This window comes from Alosa pseudoharengus, unplaced genomic scaffold (genome assembly GCF_046254945.1).
Source record: "Alosa pseudoharengus isolate Yale_2024_CS ecotype anadromous, Long Island Sound unplaced genomic scaffold, YU_APseudo_1.1 YU_APseudo_1.1_scf_19, whole genome shotgun sequence".
NCBI classification, from domain to species: Eukaryota; Metazoa; Chordata; class Actinopteri; order Clupeiformes; family Clupeidae; genus Alosa; species Alosa pseudoharengus.
The window spans coordinates 33,713,095-33,720,190 of record NW_027468657.1 but is presented as its reverse complement, the minus strand read 5'-3'; positions in this window follow the sequence as shown (position 1 = coordinate 33,720,190).

The window sequence follows — 7,096 nt, the reverse complement described above, 5'->3', positions numbered from 1 at the left end:
GGAGTTAGAAAAACAAACACAAACATGGCTTCCACGTAAGTCTGAGGTTGCAATAAAAATAAAATAGTGAACCTGTCGGGGACAACACATTTGGATCCCCGATTTGGAATTTTACATGACATAACAAGGTATACCCTTGGAATCCTAAAGGTATTTCTGAACTGTCGGTGGCAAATCCTTCTGCTGACGTCCTTTGAGCTCGCCTGCGAAGCAGTAGTAGCGTAATTGCTTTGACGCACACTCTGCGCCACGGAAACAGGTTGTGGGTTGCCTCTGGCCCCCACTCCAGTCGGACCAGTAGTGACTGTTTTTGGTGTCGTTTTTTCTCCTCCTTTTCTCTCCAGGCCGTGGGGCCTGAGTCAGAGCCAGTGGCGCAGGCAGGCTGAGCTGAACTCCTTCACACACCGTGAAAAATGAAGACACAGATGGTGCAGTTCTGGCACCGTTTCCTTCCTTCGCGTGCCTTTGAAAGGGAACAGTGGAGCATGTAAGCTCACTGTTCCCAAATGAAAAAGGCCGCTCTCACATCCACTCCTCAAACAATGGCATAGCTAAAGACAGGGCCATACATACATGAAACATGTTCTGCCCCATTACAGTGATATGAGTATGGGACTGTAAAGAGACAATGGACATAATGCTGCAGGAGGGGTGGGGGAGGACCAGGAGGGGGGTTAAGACATGTCAGGCTGGATTGGGCCTCTCATCTAGGCCACAGATATTGATTGATGGCAGTCGGGGCTGCAGTGAGAAGGAACAGGGATTGACAGATGAACAAAAGCGCTCCCAGGCTTCATGACCCCCCCCCCCCCCCCCAATCTCGACGTCTCCAAGTCAGATTCAACATGTCAGGAGTTTCCCCAACAGCAAGTGTGAGCATAACAAACAAGAACACCTTTGGCCCGCCTGGAGCACATATGTTACTGGAGCACCCCAGTGCACTCACTGCCTGCACCTCCAGCTGAAGTAGAACGGTTCCAGTTCTGATGTTGGTTCTGCTCGATCGTGCTCCTCGATTTTGTGTTTGTTGGTCCTCGTCGTAGTCAGAGGGTCCAGAGTGGTGTCGCCTGTGCATGCTCATCGCGGCGCGTCCCTGGGAACGTGTCAGGGACGCTGGCCTCACGTTGCACTGGCTCACTTGTGCCTGACTGTCACTTATTGATTAGTTGCCATTGTTACTCAGAGAACTCTGCAGGAGATGGGAGCGCCGCAGGGCCAGCAATGCATCAGATGAGCTTTTGTCTGGCCAGGACTGACGTCTGTCGGTGGTCTCTTTCTATTTTACTCTCTCTCTCTCTCTCTCTCTCTCTCTCTCTCTCTCTTTCTTCCTTCATTAGTTTTTTCTCTGTCTAGCATCTTACATTTTGGTTCTTGTCAGGTGTAGTTTATCTTTGATGTATGTAACTGCTGTTTGAGGTTGTGCCAGCACACCGCTGCTCTGCACTGATAGAATACTCCCTATCAACTTAATCAGTTAGCTTGACACCTTTGTTTTCAGTCAGATCAATGAAAACAGCTGTCAGGGGAATCAGTGAATCTTAGGGCCTGTCCACACGGAGACGCTTTTTTTAGGTTAAACGCAGAGGTTTTGCTTCGTCTTGGCCGAGCGTCCAAACGAATCCTGTAAACGCACTGCCCGAAACCGCACTTTTTTGAAACCTGGTCCCAGAGTGCAAAAATCTGAAACCGTAGCCCGTTTGAATTCGTTTAGACAGCGAAACCGTACATCCTGCTTGCGTATTGATGGTGTCATCGCCACACCTCAGCTGCCCTGGACTTGCACTTATAGTATTGCCTAACAATCCTAGTTTTCATACATGACATTACCTACGATTACACTCCGTAAGATAAATATCACAACTGGTGCTGCGCAGCGCCGATAGCTTAAAGGAACCGTATGTAAGAAATGTAATTCAATTAATCATAAAATGGCCCTGATTTGTCACTAGACATTAGGAAATCATGCTAATTTCAAATACTTATATCACTGACAACAGTAGTCCGGCCAGGATATCGTAATTTAAAAAAGTGAAGTTGCAGCCCTCAACTGATGTTGATGTTTACATATTTGTGTTTTAGCCTGATCCGCCACCCTCCACCCATCTAGTAATCACAAAGTCAGTAGTGTTTCGGCATCTGGGTTGCCAGCTCTGCTCTAGTTACCACATCTGCGGTGTACACCGTTCTACAGTATTTTGAAAGTGATTGTAGTACCAGTTTTGGCCAAAATCCTACATACGGTTCCTTTAAGACTTGGACTGAACACTGTTTTCCCCGGTGTTTTTTTATGCATGCTACTGTCAGTGACGCGAGAGAACTTAAGTTATTAGGAAAGTGCGGTGTAAGTTTAGGCTACATTAATTTGTGCGTAGTGCTAGTGTCATTCATTTATTTTACATGTCTTACAACATATATACATGCATTCACAGTCGAGTGAAATCAGATAAGCATACAAAGACGCTTAGAACTCACGTTAAGCCGATGGTAGCACACTGAATGCGAATGCGCGATTTGATGCAGGCAAAAGTATTGACTGTTACTAACGAAGGTTTTATAGCAATATTATAAATGTGGCGACAGAATAGCCTAGAACTTGGGTAAGCCTTGCGTTTAGTAGCCTAATTGCGGTGATAGCCAAAACTAATGTGAATCACGGACTATCCTACAACCAAAGAAAGTAAAGGTGATTAGTAGGCCTACCTGCGTTAGCCAAATAAAGGACGGGACTGCACCCTTCACAAACCGTAAAATAAAGTTTATTAGTTTTACAGTTGACTTCAGTTGACAGTTCACCATCAGTCCACACAAACAATTCTGGTTTCCTTGCACTAGCCATTTCGTCGTAGCCTATTCTGTCTGTTTGTAAAGCGCAAGTTTTGGTCAATTTCTGTAAAGAAACAGTGCCACCTATAGGCCTGGGGTATGAAGTAACGTGTTGAGTCGTGTTGAGATGGATCCGTTTGGACGCAAATATTCTTGATACGGTTCCAGGGAAGACGGAGGAAAAAAAAGATCGGTTTGGTACGTGTGGACTAGGCCTTCTAGCCTTCTACTAAATCTTTATTAATGATCTCTGTTTCCTGGCAGATCACATAGACACATAGATTTTGATTAGGTTTGCCACAAAGTAGACAAACTTTGTTGTGGGATGTGGTTGTGGCTTTTGTGTACGTAAGCAGCCTGGTGCCTCTGGCACACTTGCATGTGCTAACTGGCCTTGGAGCTTTGAAGAGGCGTCCAGAGTCATTCTCCAGGGTCTAGCGGCAATCAGCATATGCCTGTGGAGAGAGAGCTGTTATTGGGTCAGTTACTGACTACAGGTGGAAAATGGGTTTCAAATAGAGAAAGAGAGATAGATAGATAGAGAGAAAGAGAGAGAGAGAGAGAGAGAGACAGAGATACAGACAGAGACGGAGGGTATAGATGAGAAGCTGCGATATGTGTGGCAAAGTTGAATGTGTGTGAACATCACTGCATCTACATACAAATTCAACCACTGTCAGGTGCGATAGGGTTTTATTGGACATTGACCCAAAGGTTTTCAAAATCCTAGTGGCCAGGTCAACATGGTTTCAGACCTGCTCCTGGATGAGGGACAGAAATAACCTATATTAGATTCTTTGGAATTAATTTATTTTTCTCTTTCTTAGACTCTGCCCAAATTTCTTTAAGTTTTACCCAAAACTCAAACCTCCTTTATCCCCCCGCCAAGCCAGCACCCCTCCCTTAAATCTCACACTTCAGATGCATAAACATGCCTGAGCTCCACACATGCACCCACCCAGGGGGGCTTCGCCAGCCTTTCGAGCCTGAGCTGTGACACCAATCAGGGGGAGATGGCGGGCCCTTTTGTCATGCTAACAGGGATCGCCTCTTCTCTCTTATTCAAATCCGCTGCCCCCCTCTTCTCTGTTTCCCTCACCCTCCCTCCATCCCTCCCTCCCTCTCTCCTTCTCTCCTTCTCTTTTTCTCCCTGCCTCTCCCTCCTTCCATCCTTTCCTCAAGGATCAGTAAGTCTGTGAGAAAGACTGAGAGAGAACGCACACATGTAGAAGAGACACCGAGAGAGAGAGAGAGAGAGAGAGAGAGAGATGCAGCTGAGAGACCCCGTCAATGCTCCTGCTGTTCTCTGATTGGTGGGCCTCACTCTTGGGGGTCAGTGTGGCCCTTGCAGCGCCGGGCTGTTTCCATGCCCATTTCATATTCAAATGCGCCAATCAGGCCTGTGACCCGCAGGGGGCTTTTTTATGACTCAGGCCCTGGGTCAGAGGGTCAAGATGGTGATTTAATAGCCAGAGCGCAGGGGTGGTGGGACGAGGGGAGAGGGAGGCCAGTGATTTAGGGGCTGAATGAGGAATAAAAAAGCCCAACACAAGTATTTGGCCGCCTCCAGCTTTATTTTTTCTCCTCCTGCGTGCTTTTATGGTCTGGCCGTTCTTGCCGTCTTAGCCCACGCTGTCTAGCAGAAACTGCCCTGGCCTGGGCACAGCCTTGATGGACTTGAATCTCCTGTTCTCCACGTGGAGGCCTTGATGGATGTGGAGCGGAGGTGGGGGCACTCAGGCCCTTGATGGCTTCTGATAGGGGGCAGTGGGGCGCATTTGCACATCTTCTGGAGTGATCAGGTTCTCCTGGTGCCGTGGCGTCTCATGGAGCTTGTGCTTGTGGATGGGCTTGTTATTCCTGTCTCTGGGTGTGTGTGTGTGTGCTCTGAATGTGACATAGGGCAGGTGTGTGTGTGTGTGTGTGTGTGTGTGTGTGTGTGTGTGTGTGTGTGTGTGTGTGTGTGTGTGTGTGTGTGTGTGTGTGTGTGTGCGCACACGCATGTGCATGATCTGTGTGACTCACTTACTCTGTTGTTATGACAGAGATGCCTACGCGGAGGTCTGGGGTGTGACTGGGCACTCTGACTGCCCACTCCACGCGCTCCCTCTCTCCACTCCTCAGCAACACGGGCAGATCCTCCGGTGACGAGAGCCTCTTTGTTGATTTGGTTTTGCTGCACCCACATCACAACATTCCAAACTGCCTATGGTGGGTACTACTTGAGTGGACATTGCTAACCACTGAGCGTTTGTGTTCTCTGGTCATCTGTCTGTTGTCATATGCTGAGAGACAGCCCAAGTGTATGCAGGTGGCCAGTGCTCTGTCTGTTGCCTAAGAGACGGCCCAAGTGTATGCAGGTGCCCTGTGCTCTGTCATATGCTGAGAGATGGCCCAGTGCTCTGTCTGTTGTCATATGCTGAGAGATGGCCCAGTGCTCTGTCTGTTGTCATATGCTGAGAGATGGCCCAGTGCTCTGTCTGTTGTCATATGCTGAGAGATGGCCCAGTGCTCTGTCTGTTGTCATATGCTGAGAGATGGCCCAGTGCTCTGTCTGTTGTCTGAGAGACGGCCCAAGTGTATGCAGGTGCCCAGTGCTCTGTCTGTTGCTCTCAGCTGGGACGCTGCCAGATAAGGGCTACAGCTAATTCACTGGAATGTAACCAGAGCCTGGGATCTCTAGTTCTCCTTTCAGTTTCCCTTTCTAAGAAGGAAACTGCCAGTCACAAAATCCCTCATTTCAGCATCCACACCCCCCTTCTCCTTCCCCATTCTCCCCACTCAGGACGCTCACAGGGTAATGTGTGCAGGCCTGGATCCTAATGGCTTGTTTTGCAGTCCCTTGACAGGTAGTGATTAGAATCTGGACCATCGTCTGTTGAAATGTAAAAAGGCTTTTCCCCTCCCTGATCTCATCCCGCATGTCTCTCTCTCTCTCTCTCCCTCTCTCTCTCTCTCATTCTCAGGAGTAAGCACTGCAGTACCCTTGTGTTTCCCTGTCTGACTGACAGTTGGGTCAAAGTTGGAGATTTAAGCCGTCTCGAGGATTTGTGTGGCCCTCCCTGTGAATCTGGGTGACTCTGTGTGAATGAGTGTGCATGTGAATATGCATGTGTGTCTATCTGAATATGCAACTTGGCATTCCCTGCTGCAGTCACGCAGTGTGCACAGAAGCACACTTGGGTGTGTGTGAGTACACGCATGGATAGCTCTGGGCTGTCTTTGGTGAATGTCTTTTTACCCTCCGCTGCTCCTATGCCACTTCAGAGTGAAAACAAGACCCGTGCCTCTCCGCTGTAGAGCAGCTGCCCATCTTACCCATGCCCCGTTCAGTGCTTGGCATGTGTGTGTGTGCGACTTACTATGGGGTTTTGTGGATCGGCGACACCAGTTGGCACCAATCTCCATTGACTTTCAAACGTATGGCAGGAATAATGGAGAGAGTATGGCCCCCCTAGAGTAGACAGCCATGGAGAGAGTATGGCACTCCTAGAGTAGACAGCCATGGAGCGAGTATGGCACTCCTAGAGTAGACAGCCATGGAGCGAGTATGGCACTCCTAGAGTAGACAGCAATGGAGAGAGTAATGGAGAGAATATGGCCCCCCTAGAGTAGACAGCCATGGAGAGAGTAATGGAGAGAGTATGGCACCCCTAGAGTAGACAGCCATGGCGGGCCGTGGAGAAGCGTGAGTGTTCCCACCTCCTGTGAGCAGTAGCAGCACACTGACGCGGATGATCTGTGTAGAGCCTGGGAGCAGCCGGGGCTGCTGAGATGAATGGGAGTGAGTTTGACATGAGAGAAGCTGTGTAAGGGGATTTGTGGAACAGGTACTTAAAACGTTCCTTCTTAATTCGCCCCGGAGTCAAAAGCTTTCTGGGTTCATGGCTCTGTAAACCTCTATGAAGTAACAGGCAGTTTAGACACATTTATCAGCCAAATCACAAGCCTGGTGCGCATGAAAGTCCTGTTAGTCAGAGCTCATGTTGAGATCTTGACAGCACATTGCCAGGTGAGATTTGAACTTCTGCCATTGATTACTATTTGATAAATTCAGGTAAGTGAGGAAATTACATACATGAAATTTATATAAGGTCAAAAACATACAGTATTATATTGCCATTGGCTACAATGCTGAAAATGCTACTGATCATTCAGTTCTAGTACAAAAGTCAGTGGACTTCAGGTGCTTATGCTATACCCACACTGCACTACACTGCCTACGGTGTATGTCAGAATGTATGGCACAAAGATGTATATCACCCATATATAT